The sequence below is a fragment of the Podarcis gaigeae genome, assembly GCF_964106915.1.
Source record: "Podarcis gaigeae genome assembly, chromosome: 17".
Taxonomy (NCBI): Eukaryota; Metazoa; Chordata; class Lepidosauria; order Squamata; family Lacertidae; genus Podarcis; species Podarcis gaigeae.
Window position 1 is genome coordinate 18895151 of NC_139694.1, and position 14694 is coordinate 18909844.

At 44.0% G+C, this 14694-nt stretch overlaps 1 protein-coding gene across 27 annotated transcripts in view; it reads left to right on the forward strand.

Moving 5' to 3' along the window:
* Positions 1-2584: 2584 nt before the first annotated feature.
* MPDZ (multiple PDZ domain crumbs cell polarity complex component) overlaps positions 2585-14694 on the forward strand; it is a 116015-nt gene continuing 103905 nt past the window's right edge. For 8 of the 27 annotated variants that reach the window (XM_083718160.1, XM_083718143.1, XM_083718145.1 and 5 more), the window contains exon 1: positions 2590-3047. The gene's annotated coding sequence lies outside the window, so the exon portion shown is untranslated. Of the gene's footprint in view, positions 3048-8270; positions 8364-8588; positions 8773-14694 lie in introns of those variants that run through there. The other 19 variants (XM_083718139.1, XM_083718163.1, XM_083718144.1 and 16 more) reach the window with 8 other exon arrangements.

Consider the following 14694-nt stretch of genomic DNA (forward strand, 5'->3'; position numbering starts at 1 on the left):
TTATTCTTGTTTCAAACAGTTCCAGTAATCAAAGGGGCAGCGATTTTTTAAAATTGGCAAAGAGAAATTTCAAGGTATATCTGGCAGGGTAAGAAGCCGAGGATAAAATTTAAGATATTGACAGACGCAAAAGAAAAAGGAGGCTTCGCCCTGCCAGACTTGAAATTGTATTATGAAGCATCTTGCCTCTGTTGGTTGAAGGAATGGATTAAATTAGAAGACACAGATGTGTTAGATCTTGAAGGTTTTGATAATAGATTCGGGTGGCACACGTATTTGTGGTATGACAAGAAACGGGTACATAAAGGTTTTGAAAATCATATTATAAGAAGGTCTCTGATTGAAGTGTGGGAAAGATATAAAAATCTGTTGGAACAAAAAGCTCCATATTGGTTGTCGCCGTTGGAGGCAATGAGTGTGAAGAAAGTCAATATGACAGGGGGATGGGTGACATATGAGAAGTTAATATGTAAAAGTGAAGGAAAATGGAAAATGAGACCATTTGAAGAAGTTAAGGACTATGTGAATGACTGGCTGCATTTTTTTCAAATTAATGAGATGTTTAGAAAAGATTTGAATCAGAGGGATCTTGCTGATAAAGAATCAAAATTTCAGACAGAAATACTGAATAATGACTATAAGATTTTAGCAAAAATGTATAAGATATTATTGGAATAGTGTACAAAGGATGAGGAGGTAAAATCAGTTATGATTGACTGGGCAAAAGATATAGGGTATAATATACAAATGGAGGATTGGGAAAGACTCTGGAAAGAAGGTTTAAGATTCACTGCATGTACAGTTATAAAATAAAATGTTATGAAAATGATGTACCGATGGTATGTAACACCTGTGAAGTTAGCAAAAATGTATAAGACAAGTAACAAATGTTGGAAATGTAAAGAAAAAGAAGGTACCTTTTTTCATATGTGGTGGGAATGTAAGAAGGTAAAATGCTTCTGGGAGATGATTTATAATGAATTGAAGAAAATGTTGAAATATACATTTGTTAAGGAACCAGAAGCTTTCTTACTAGGCATTTCAGGTAATGAGATAAATAAGAAAGAAAAGAAGTTATTTTTATATGCAGTGACAGCAGCAAGAATACTGATGGCCCAGAAATGGAAACAGGAGGAGCTACCTACGATAGAAGAATGGAGAACTAAAATGATGGACTATGCAGAACTGGATAGAATGACTGGAAGGATCCGGAATCGACAAGATCAAAGATTTACAGAAGACTGGGAAAAGTTTATCCAATATATGCAAAAACTGAGTGATAATCAAATTATGTTTGTAAGTTTTCAGGAAGCTCTGTGAGGGGAAATGGTTAAAATGGCAGAAATGTGTCAAAAGTAATAAAGGGAAGGAATTGCAGACAAATTGAGGGAAGTCAAAAAGAGAAGTAAGATTTAATTAAGATGTATGGAGTGTATAAACTTGTTTTTTGTATCTGAAAACCAATAAAAATATAATATTAAAAAAGAGAGAGAATACAGCTTCTGGCAGTTCAGCATCCAGTGAGAACAAACCAGTTCCTGTTCCTCTAGGGTAGGGTGAGAGTGTATTCATATGTAAACAAAACTGTATATCCTAAAGACCCCATGGTTTCTGCCTCACTCTGAAGGAAACTCAAACCCTGGGTGAATGCCCAGAACTTCCAACCACTCAGAGATTGCAGTGGCCTGCTGCAATGAGCTAAAGAAAATGTTTTAAAATACTTTTATTAAAAAACCAGAAGCCTTTTTATTGGGTATAGTGGGTGAAGAGATACCAAGGGAAGATAAAAGACTGTTTATGTATGCAACAACTGTGGCAAGAATTCTCTCAGCCCCAAAATGGAGACAACAAGAAGTACCAATGAAAGAAGAGCGGCAGATGAAGATGATGGACTTTGCAGAACTGGCAAAGCTGACAAGAAAAAAACCGAAACCAGCATGATCAAGTATTCCAAAAGAGTAAATATATACAATATCTGAAAGATTATTGTAAGGAATTAACATCACTAGCAGGGTTGTCTGAAGACTTGTAATGAGAATTTTTCTACCTTTCTGTATTTATTTAAATTTTGAGCTATTTTGTAATTAGAATTGGAAAACATATAAAATGCAATGATATATAAAGGTTAATTTGGAAAGCCATGAGGCGGGCGGGAAGGAAGTCAATAGGCTCTAAAGACCCAGAGAGGTGAAGTGGATAACGATGATGTGAATGCATATTATTAAATGGAAAATAAATAAAAATTGTTTACAAAAAAACAAAAAACAAAAACAGAGATTGGGGTGGCCTACAACAAGTTGGTTGCACATCAACTCAAAATATGGCAGGCATCATGTCCTGTATTTTCCTCTTTCCCCAGGTCTTTTTCTTCCAGAGCAGTGACGAAGAAAGTAGGGCAGCTGCTGGTGATGGCAACATAAATAAAATATCGAGGGGGGGGGGTATCAGGTAATCAGCCCTCCTGCATAATCACATGACAGGGCACACACACCATATGAATTACCGTGCCCATCAATTGGGGTGGGGGCAGTCCCCTCAAATAATTTTTTTTTGGGGGGGCGAAGACCCCTCGCCCCTTTGGAGTCGCCTCCTGCGGCAGCAGCCGCAGGACCATCTGGCCTCCCGCCGGCTTCGCGGGACACCTGGCGGCCCCTCCTGTTGCTGCTGCTGTTGTCATGGCTCCTTCCCAGCAAGCAGCGCCCGCTCCGGCGGCGCCGAGATAGTTGCCTGGCCGGGAGCGGCTAGGAAAGCCGGGGCCGGGGGAGGAGAGCCGGGCTGGATTCACCGGCCGGGAGCGCGTTTCTCCGAGGGCGCAAAAGGAGCCGAAGGGGACCTCGCCCGGCAGAGAGAAAGCGGGTCTCTCTCGACACCCGCTGCCTCTCCCCGGAGACGGACAAAAGACTGAACCTCAGCTGAACTTCGGGAGGGCGAGGGTCACCCTCGGCCCAGCCGGGCTCGGGGCGAGGCGGTGGGGCAGCTCGTCAGGCCGGAGGGGCGGCGCAAGCTCCTCGCGGGACCCGCACTCGACCACCGGCGCTGCTGCAACTGTAAGGCGCTGCGCAAACCCCTCCTTGGATCTCGCTCTTTCCTGTCTTTTGGGAACCTCCCCTCTCCTCTAAGGGAGCATCCCGGTTCGGTCGGCTGCGCTGCTGGCGGGGGTGGGGGGCGCCAGCCTCTCTCGGCCAGCCTCGTTTTTCCAGGGGGGGTGGAGAGAAGGGGGGTCGTGCGCGCCGCTGCGCCCGCGGAGGACTCGGCCAGGCCTGGCCTGCATGGGGCGGGGGGAGACCGGCTGGCGGAGCGAAGGCCGCCTGTTGCTTCTTGGGCAGGAGCTGCTGGCGCTGGCCCGGTTCCAGCAGCGGGGTCTGCCGGGGGGGGGGAGGGGAGGGGTCGGGTCTCGGTCCGGGTCTTCACTCGGCGGCTGGACGAGCAGGAGGGATGCGGCGGGCCGGTTCTGTGTCTGCCGCGGGTAGGAGGAGGAGGAGGGATGGGGAGGCCCACCAAAGCGCGCCTTCCCCGGCCTGGCCTGCTGGGCTCCGTCTCCCCCCTCCCTTTCCTCTGGCGAGGAGTTTCCTGCGGTCACGCTCCCTGCTCGCCTTCCCAAGCAGCTCTGGTTCCTACTCTCTGGTCTCCCCCCCCCCCGCTCTCTTGATCGCCCTGAAACACTTGGGGTTGATCATGCTGCGCAGTTAGATGCAACATCTTTGCTTTTTGGGAGGGGGGGCGGACCGGGGAGCGAGCATCCTCTCCCCTCCCGTTAGGCGAACTGAGGTGCTGCGAATGGGAAAGAACTTGCATTGTTGAGAAGGGTTTTTTTTGGTGGGGTGGGGAGATGTGTTCCGTTTGCATGTGCGGTGGAGCGGGCTGGGGGGGCGAAGGATGCCAAGGAAGCTCATCATCCCCAGTTGAAGGAGGTCTGGTTAGCTTCGCTTTTTCGCCCTCCTCCGTGGAAACAGCTGAAGAGGACGAAAGGGAGGCGAGAACTCCGCCTTAACCTGGGCTGGGCGTTGTTTAACAAGGCTGATGTTGGAAGTACGGCGGAAAGATGAATATAGCCCCTCTCTTTCGGTGCACGTGAATAGGTAGAGCTAGGTTTCTTCTAACCTGTTGTAATAGCTGGGAGCACAAAGATAAGGAGTTGATAATTTCTTCAGATACAATTAGCGTGCAATAGAAGAGTTTATTGGTGTGTAGGCAGGAGTAAAGTGAGCAAAACCGTACAGACATCCTGCACGTGCTAATAAATCCACTCCTTTTATCTCGCAGTGAAAATGCCCGATAATCAGCTGATGATCATTGAGGGGGAATTAATAGCAACTCCTCTGTATTAAGGAATAACTGATGTGTCAAATGGTCCTGATCAAAACCTGTGAATGAGCATAGTCCTCACTGCTTATAATATTTGTATCATGATGTGCCCATTCTGCTGGAAACATGATTTGGCAACGCTTTCCCAAAGCAAGAAGGGGCCAGTCTATGCAAAACACTATTTCTGTGTTTTCAAAATAAATGCATGTCTGTAGTAAGCCCCAAAGTTCCAGTTCAGAGTTTAAGTGCACTTCTGTCCACTTAGCTCTCCGTTGCATTGCAACTACGTATTGAGTTTTAGTGGTGCACTATCTATTTTAAATCATTAGCTTTCCTGAAAATCCCAACCACTGTAAACTCTGTGGTATTGTGTAGAGATTACCAGACTGCAGTGTCAGACACTTCGTAGGCGTACTTATATAAATTGACGTATTTGGCTATCTCTACAAGTGTCGATTCAGAATGATTTACAGTATTGCATACAATGGGTGAATTCTGACCTCAACTAATTGTGCAGATCTGTATGTGTTTTTCTGTAATACAATTAGAATGAAGCTTCAAATGCTATGTGCTTTTTGTTTCTGATTGTGGTGGTTCTTAGTTTAGTTTTTCTAAAGGCTTTTATGGACTAGTGAATAACTATAGTACAGTATAAACACTGCATGGCAGTACAGAGACTTTCTCTCTAGTGTTTTTACATATAGGAGGACAAGTGTCTTGCGTTCTGTGTATCATGACCCTGTCTTCAAAGATGTCTTGTATTTACTTGATAATATAGCACCTATTTTAAAGAAAGGTTCACATGACATTTTGGAGAAGTGTGCTTGATTATTTATGGCAGTCTCCTCTCCAGTAAGCATTTCAGTCCACTCACTGAAATGAATGCCAGCATATTAATGGATCCTAGTGTGGTCTAGTAAGTTTTCTTTGCTTTGCCAATGACAAAACTACACTCTAAACCTAAAGAGGAAAGGTGGTAGGTTGTAGTTGACTTGAAGTCATTTTGTATCTGTCTGTTTATCCTGCTTTGCTACAGTGACATGCTTTGTTACATTGCACAGATGGTGGGCATTGCAACCCATTGCAATTGACTTGTTGGGCCAGCAAATAGGTTTGAGCAAAGAGTTGTAAGAAGCCCAGATTATGGGTGTGTTCACATGTTATATTCAACACATGTACAATCTCTGCACCTGGATACACAAGCAGTTTAGGGGGTACATTTGTACAGTATTCACATGCAGAGTTCAGTGACTGTACAGTATATGTACTCTGGTGCAGAATTGTTGTACTCTTGTAGTTATTCACATGTCATACCCAACTGATGTAGTCTCTAGTTTATACTGCCAAGAAAAGAAAATTGCTTCAGTGACATGATTTAAATACATTAAGTGAAACCATTCCCTTTTATTGGCAACAAGGCAAGGCATGCTGAGACTGATATACCTCCCAAAGCTGTTTCCTACCAATATTAATTAATTAATTTTTATTTAATTACATTCATATCCCACTTTTCCTCCAATGACTGCAAGGTAGGGCATACAATTCTCGCCCTCCTCATTTTATTTTCACAACAACCCTGTGAAGGAGAAATGGCTGAAAGACTGTAAGTGACCCAAGGTAACCCTTTGGGATTCAAACTGGTCTCCCAGATCCTAGTCCAACACTCTTTTAAGTATTACACCACATTGACTGCCTTTACATTAAGTAGAAAAAGTTGTGCAGAAAGGGGAACATAGTTTTATTATTTCCATTTCTTTTCTGCAGTATCTTCTTTTATAACTAAAACACAAGCTTTTGAAATGAAAACACCAACTCCTGTAAGGACCATAATTATAGATATGAAAATATTGCAGATCAAAAGTTATATCTGTTATTCCCAATAATATTCATGGTTTTCTTTGATGTAAGCCTTTTACAGCAAAATCCTATACATGTTTACATTCCTTACAGTTCAATGGGGTGTACAGTAAGCCCACAACTTATACACATTCACTTTGTGCATATTCAGGTTTAAGCGCTTGTCAATTAATAATAACAATAACAACAACAATAATAAGCAGATGGAAAGTGGGAGGGCATCCAGGGGGAAAAAAGACTTTGGCAGTCCCACCCAGCATTGACCTCATTGTGTTTTGATTGAATGGGATTTTGGCTTTGGGCACAATCCCCAGATTGTAACCCCTGTGTTGTGTAATGGTTAGTGTGTTGGAGACCAGGGTTCAAATCCCCACTCAGCCATGAAACTCACCAGGTGACCTTGGGCCAGTCACCATCTCTTAGCCTATCCTACCTCAAAGGGTTGTTTTGAGTGGGACTGGAGATATATTGTCCAAAACCATTTTGAAATCCATGTTGCGACATCTGTTTAACAATTTTAGAAATGGATCACAAATCATATGCTTTTGTGTGTGTGTGTGAGCGCGCTATGCAAAAAAAATCACAACGTGGGGAAAACTGTGAAGCCAGCCCATGCTTCTACATAGTTCCATCCTTATTTCAGACACTGTGATATATCACTATATCACGATGCTATATCATGATGCTTAGCTGGTAATATATTGTGATGTTGAAAACCAGGTTTCGCCCAGCTGTAGCTGTGAGGAAGAAATGCAGAGGGGGAGAACCACTGCACCACCTTGAGATCCTTCTAAGATAAAAGTGCTCTATAAATGCAATAAATAAATTAAAATAAATTGCGGGTTTACAGTACCCCTACACAAATATGCATAACATCAGCCCTAAATGTACTGAATGAAAATATTTGGAGGAAGAGGCAGCATCATGGTGGCCTAACATCCTAAAAATACTGGAAGCAGCCTTTTGACCTACATAGACTGTTCTATGTAGAGCCAGTGTGGTGTAGTGGTTAAGAACGGTGGACTCGTAATCTGGTGAACCGGGTTCGATTCCCGGCTCCTCCACATGCAGCTGCTGGGTGACCTTGGGCTAGTCACACTTCTCTGAAGTCTCTCAGCCTCACTCACCTCACAGAGTGTTTGTTGTGGGGGAGGAAGGGAAAGAAGATTGTTAGCTGCTTTGAGACTCCTTAGGGTAGTGATAAAGCAGGATATCAAATCCAATCTCCTCCTCCTCCTCCTCCTCCTCCTTCTTGTTCTTCAGGCATAGTTAATGCTATGTATTCATTCATTCATTCATTCACTAAAACAGATTTCTATCACTGCCTGTTGATCAAATCTTGCCATGAGGCTCTCATAAGCCCAAAACCTGAAAGATTCCTAGAAGTTGAAAGCAGCAGCAGAGCAAGCAGCCAGCTGCATAATTAGCAGGATAATTAATATCCCGTTAAAAAAAATATACCTGGTGCTTCAAAGAAAACACTCTGGTCAGCCAGGCAAACTGGGGGCAGGGGTGCCAACTTGAATAAAATATTATTTTGGGGGGAGGGGGCGCAGGTAAGCCCCAGCTGGCATAACAGATCCCATGACAGGGCGCACACACAGAGCATCTGAATGGCTTTGCCCATTAACTTTTTTAAGGAAGGGGTCTGTCCCCCTCATTGGGGGTGGGGAGAAGGTAACCTGGCCCCTAGAAGATTGGGGAGGGGGTTTCAAAGTTGAGGCACCGTGACCGAAAAGTGGTCCCGGTAGCTACCCACCTAATGGCGAAATGGGGATCGGAGGGGGTGAATGAAGAAACTTCTTAACACGTGTTGGAGAGGAGAGCTGGGCCGAATCCGACCCTCGCTTTCTCCCTCCCTCCCGCCGCCCGCGCGCTTCGTTCCTCCCAGAGCAGCCTCGGGGAAAAGAGGGCAACTGCCGCCGCAGGATTCAGGGTCCGGGGAGCCGGCGCGCCTTTCTCCGAGGGCGGAAAAGGAGCCGAGGGGGCCTTGCCCGGCAGAGATAAAGCGGGTCTCTTTTGGCACCCGCCCCTCCCCGGAGACGGACAAAAGACGCCCCCCCTCCCCGCGACGCTCTCGGCCGAACTTCGGGAGGGCGAGGGTCACCCTCGGGGCGAGGCGGTGGGGCAGCTCGTCAGGCCGGAGGGGCGGCGCAAGCTCCTCGCGGGACCCGCACTCGACCACCGGCGCTGCTGCAACTGTAAGGCGCTGCGCAAACCCCTCCTTGGATCTCGCTCTTTCCTGTCTTTTGGGAACCTCCCCTCTCCTCTAAGGGAGCATCCCGGTTCGGTCGGCTGCGCTGCTGGCGGGGGTGGGGGGCGCCAGCCTCGTTTTTCCAGGGGGGGTGGAGAGAAGGGGGGTCGTGCGCGCCGCTGCGCCCGCGGAGGGCTCGGCCAGGCCTGGCCTGCGTGGGGCGGGGGAGACCGGCTGGCGGAGCGAAGGCCGCCTGTTGCTTCTTGGGCAGGAGCTGCTGGCGCTGGCCCGGTTCCAGCAGCGGGACCTGCCGGGGGGAGGAGGGGAGGGGGCGGGTCTCGGTCCGGGTCTTCACTCGGCGGCTGGACGAGCAGGAGGGATGCGGCGGGCCGGTTCTGCTTCAGCCTCTGCCGCGGGTAGGAGGAGGAGGAGGAGGAGGAGGAGGAGGAGGAGGGATGGGGAGGCCCATCAAAGCTCGCCTTCCCCGGCCTGGCCTGCTGGGCTCCGTCTCCCCCCTCCCTTTCCTCTGGCGAGGAGTTTCCTGCGGTCACGCTCCCTGCTCGCCTTCCCTTCCTTCCCGTCGCTCTCCCAGCTCCCTTTACTGTCCAGAAACACTCGGGATCAATGCGACGCCTTTGCTTTTTTTTGGGGGGGGGGGAATGGGGGTGGGCACCGGGGAGCAGCGAGCATCCAGCATCCTCTCTTCTCCCCTTAGGCGAACCCAGGGAGTTCAAATGGAAAGGAACTTGCATTGCTAAGAGGAGAAGATGCGGGGAGGGGGGAAAAGAGAGATGCGCTCTGTTTGCATGCGCAGTGGAGCGGGCAGGGAGCGAGGATGCCAAGGAGCGTCATCCTGATTCGGAAAGAGCCAGATTTGTCGCTTTCATATTCTGTGAAAGCAACCGGAGAGAACTAATGTAAGGTTACCAGACTTCCCCGTTTCCCGGGGACAGTCCCCGGATTTCCAAATCAGTCCCCCATACAGAATCCATTGAAGCTGAAAAGTGTCCCCGGATTCATTGAAAAATAATCTGGTAACCTTAAACGAGTCTGGTTTAACCTTAAACGAGTCTAACCTTAAACCTTGAGCGAGTCGAGAACTCCGCCTTTGCCCTTGTTGGGAGCGGAACAATGAGGGTTAGTTGTGGTTGCGGCTACACACACTCAGGATCATTTCCCTTGGCTAAGCGTTGCTTAACAAGGCTTATTGACTGGTTGAAAAAAAAAAAAAGGAGAGAAATGCACAATCCTCACACTTTTGGTGTGCGTGAATGGGTAGGGTTTTAGTCTGTTGGGAGCACACAGTTAAGGACTAGATCATTACTCCACATTGGATTAGCCTGGAGCAGAAGAGTATTGGCTTTGTGTATATGCAGGAGCGAAGTAAACAACCGGGTATAGGTGTTATCCTGCACACCCAGCTGCTTTTACATCTCATGCTGAAAAGGCCCAAACGTCAGTCGCTGCTCAACATATTAATTGCACGGGAATTGATATAATCCACTGTGTTAAAAGTACAACTAATGTGTAAAATGGTCCCGATCAAAGTCTGTGTGTGAACATAGTCCCCACTGCCCTTAATATTTGTGTGGCATGTTCCCATTCTGCTGGACACATGATGCAGCAAAGCTTGCTCAAAGCAAGAGGGGGGTCAGTAGAAGCAGTGTATGGAAATCACCATTTCAGTGTTTTTGAAATTAATGCAGTAAGCACCAAAGACCCAGTTCAGAGCTGAAGTGCACTTCAGTTCACTTAACTGTCTTTCACATTGTGACTGTTAAGTTAAAGTAATGCACTATTTATCTTAATCATTAGCTCTTTCTTTCTTTCTTTCTTTCTTTCATTCATTCTTTCTTGCCAACTATCTCTGTGCTACTCTCTGGAGATCATGTGGCTATCTTTAAAGTGTGGATCTAGAATAATTCACAAGATTTCAAATAAGGAGTGAATTCTTTCTTCAAGTAATCATGCAGATCTGTAGGTGGTTTGTGCAATACAATTAGAATCAAACTTCAAATGGTAGATGCTTTTTGTTTTTGTTTGTGGTGTTTCTTAAATTAGTTTTTCCAAAGCCTTTTATAGACTAGTGAATAACTATAGTACAGTATAAATACTGCATGGCGGTACCGAGAATTTGTCTCCAGCGTTTTTACAGATAGGAGGACAAGAGGCTTGGGTTCTGTGTAGCATGACCCTGTCAGCACAGATGTATTGTATTTTCTTGATAATATAGCACCTATTTTAAAGAAAGGCTCACATGACATTTTGGAGAACTGTGCTATTTATGGCAGTCTCCTCTCCAGTAAGCAGTTCAGTGCACTCACTGAAATGAATGTCAGCATATTAATGGATGTTAGTGTGGTCTAGTAAGTTTTCTTTTCTTTGCCGATGACAAAACTACACTTTAAACCTAAGGAGGAAAGGTGGTAGGCAGCCTTTTTTAAAAGCAAGTTAGGCTGTTGTAGTTGACTTGAAGTCATTTTGTATCTGGCTGTTTATTTTGCTTTGCTACAGTGACATGTTTTGTCACATTGCACAGATGGTGGGCATTGCAACCTATTTGCAATGACTTGTTGGGCCAGCAAACAATTCTGAGAACTGAGTTGTAAGAAGTTCAGATTAAGGACAAATAGTGGTATGTCCTGTACAGGGACAAGCTCCATGTACTTGGAAGTTAAACAGGCACATGCGTGCAGATGGACCTGCCTTCAGTATTGTATTGAGCAAAAATTCGTAGTAGCATGTTAGCTTTCTGCATGAGCAAAGATCAGGAGGATGTTATTTGTTCATAATACCAAACCCCCAATCCTAAACAGAATTAGGCATGGTTAATGCTTGAGCTCTACAGTGTCTTTGCAAGCCAAAAGGGCAGTTTCGTGTGGCTCCCCTTCTAAGTCAGGTGCTTTTTACCATGGTAGTAGATGGTGAGGGAAAGTTCTGAGTTTTAGCATAACTGGCATGCAAACTGCTTTGAAAGCCACTTTATCAAAATGGTTTGCTATAAAATTCCAGCAAACTTAGAATATGGCTGTGCTTTCATTTTAGCTATGATGCCAGAAAGTGTAGGTTTGAGTTGGGTTTTGTTGGCAAGAAAGGAAGACTGAAATTAAGGAGGCCTAGTTTTAGCGAAATGTTTAGGACTTTTTCCTTGGTGTGTTTGAAGTGAAGAAACCATTCTGTGTCAAAACAGAAACTTATGTTTTGTTAGATCGCTGTTGTTATCTGCGCTCTTTATAATTAACAGAGAAATAGACATTTACATTTATGAATGCCACTGAATTTGATGAATGCGTGCCCTGAACCTTCTGTTGACATGCTTTCCCATAAAGAATTGAAATACATTCTTCTTGTCTTGGGTTAAAATAGAAATCTGCATTAGGACAGCCAAAGTCAATATCAGCTTTAGGAAAGTAGAAAAGTGCCGCTCTGAATGCTGGTATAGATAGCTTTTACCTCTTGTCTCCTCCCTATGTTTTTTTTGACATCCATAGTCATGAGAGCACTGAACCTTTTCTATGACAATTTAGTCTGAATGTTTAGTAGGTTAGTATCTTCTAATGCCCAGATTATACTTTAATCTTTAGATTTAGGTTTGACCAGGCCCAGCTTGCAGTAATAAAATTCAAATTCAAACACTTATGGGTTTCTAACAAGAGTATTCATGAGAATTCTAACATGGTATTCATGAAATCAATTGGATTATGTAAATCAGCTGCTTAAATATTTTTAATGTGAATTCTTTTGATGTTTCATTATTGCTTTCTGATCCTAGAGCTTCTAGCAACAGTGCGCTGTGTGGCTATTAGTTTTTATAAGAAAAATATCTTCACTTATTTTGAATTTATTTATTTATCTGAAATTTATATATGCAGCTTTCTTTACTACCATCAGAGGTGAATGGAGATGTTGACTGGTTAAATCAATATTTAAAGAATTTTTTTTTTTTTGAACAGTAGTAAAGACAGTCTTACATTTATTACAGAACCCCAAATTAACTGTTAGGAAACAAAGCTAGCACAATCAATTATTAAAAACTGCAATGAATTTCTGCAAATATGAGTGTATGTTAGTGCTGTTAAGTGATCAGCTTTATTTGCCAGGTAGTTAGAAGCAACAGGATACTTTACTTACAAATTTTACTTTGGTGGCAGATTTTGTTTTATATTAAGCCAGATAAATAAACAAAAACAGAGCAAAGAAAAAGCAAAGCAGAAAAGTTCGTTTTGTAATGCAACTATGTTTCTAGATGGTGTGCAGGAGTATATTGGTGTGTATCCCTAAACTGCACAAGGACTCGGGAGCAAGACCGCTCACTCCTGCCTTTGCTGTTTGATGATACCATGATGGACATGTTTTGCTTCATGGAATTTTTGCCAGACATTTTCAAATGCGCTGAATTATCAGTAGGTTGTATTGGATGCAGTGGCGTAGCGTGGGGGGGTGCAAGGGGGGCCGGCCGCACCGGCCGCACCGGCCGCAACATCTGGGGGGGGGGTGCGCTCGCACTCGCAGCTCTCTGCCCCTACCTGGCTCACTCACTCACTCTCTCACTTGCCTTGCCCCATGCTACGCCACTGATTGGATGATATGTGTTATTGAATCTTATTCAGATTTGAAGTGAGTGTGTCATGCCCTCCTAAAACAGTTCTGACATTATGGGATAGATACTTGTGGGCATCATTTTTAAACAGAGCATATGGGTGAAAAACTCAGTGCACACAAGCCAGTTCATGTGGTTGATGTCACAGATACCAGAAAAAGGGACAGAATATACAAAATATCAGAATATTAAATATCAGTGGTTATTTAATGAATAAATCCCAATGGATTTTTCTCTTACTAATCAAGGGAATCTATGTAGACACTTGTTTTGTTTTGCTTAGCTTTGCCTACTGAATAATTTTACAAGGCTTTTACCCTTTTCCTATGCCTTTTATATTTGATTGGGGAAATGGTCAATTTTTGCCCTTCAGAAATTTCACATCTTAAATATCATTTTACTGGTTTTGATAGATTTATAGTAATTGTATGAACTCTTTTGTGTCATAGTTTAATTGTGTATTTGTGGATATATGTTTAAGCAGATTTCCCCAGATGCAGATCAGTTAAATGCATTGATAAATATATTACTTATATAAATACTGCACTTGTAACATTCCTGGTGTACTTTTATAAAGTGCATATAAAAGTAGGAATAAATTGGCTGTATAATTTGAGTTTACAATAAATTGTTTACAATAAAAAATATTTCCTATAACAATTAGAATGTTCTACAAGTATTGATAAAATAAGAAATAAAATAATAGTGATCATGTCTTTTATCTTTTATTTGTACTTTTGTGAGGCTTTTATTAATTACCATTAGCAGTTTTTAAAACCTTTTACAGCTCATATCTTGTTTTAACATCACAACCACTCTGTAAAACAATTCATACCCCCCCCCCCCACTTTTTAGGCAGTTGGGTTTCCAATATAGTGACTTGATTCAGGCAATTCATTTATCTATTAACTGTGATAAACTTTGGCTTATCACTGCATTTACTCTGCATTAGTTTAACCTCTCTGAGCTTTGATAAGACCAGTGACCAAGTTGCATTGCTTGTTGAGAAACAAGATAGTGGGCTCAAAAATTCTAGTTATGAGCAGAATCTTGTGTGTGTTTAAAGAACATGTCACCGCAAAAAATAGTGGCCCACGGTTATGCGAGGAACAATCAGTTACAGTATTGAACAGGTAAAGTAGCAACCATATTTCATGGTTATTATGCATCACAGTTTGAGAATAGATCATATTCTTGCATGTGCCTTAACTTTGGATGTAAAATAGTCACCATTTTATTAATTTAACCTGATGCAGCAAGGGGACCTATATGTCTAAACAAGTTTCCTTTTGAGTGTCATCAGCTGAAGCCACGGATGGGAATGCTCATCTGAGCGTGGGTGGAGCATAACTAAAGTATGCTTTAAATAGCATGCACATCTTAATGTGTCTCCACATCCTGATGCAAATACTCATGCACAGAAAGGTTTCTAAAATGTGATTTGAGCTGCGTGGGAGTGAGAATGAAAAAAGGAGGCTGTGAAAAACTTCTGAGATTTCAGTTGTGTTTAGAGTAGGGTTGTCATATCTTGAAGAGCAAAAAAAAGAGGACAGCCCGAGCCACTGCCAGCCTGAGCTGGGGAAATAGGCACACAGGGCTGCGGTGCCTGAGACCAAGTCTGAGCTACTCTGTGCCTGCACCAAAAACCCCATAAACAAACCAACAAACCCTGAATATTTCCTTTGAAATGTAAAACATCACCTAGGATGAACCTGATGCCCCCCCAAAAAAGAGGACA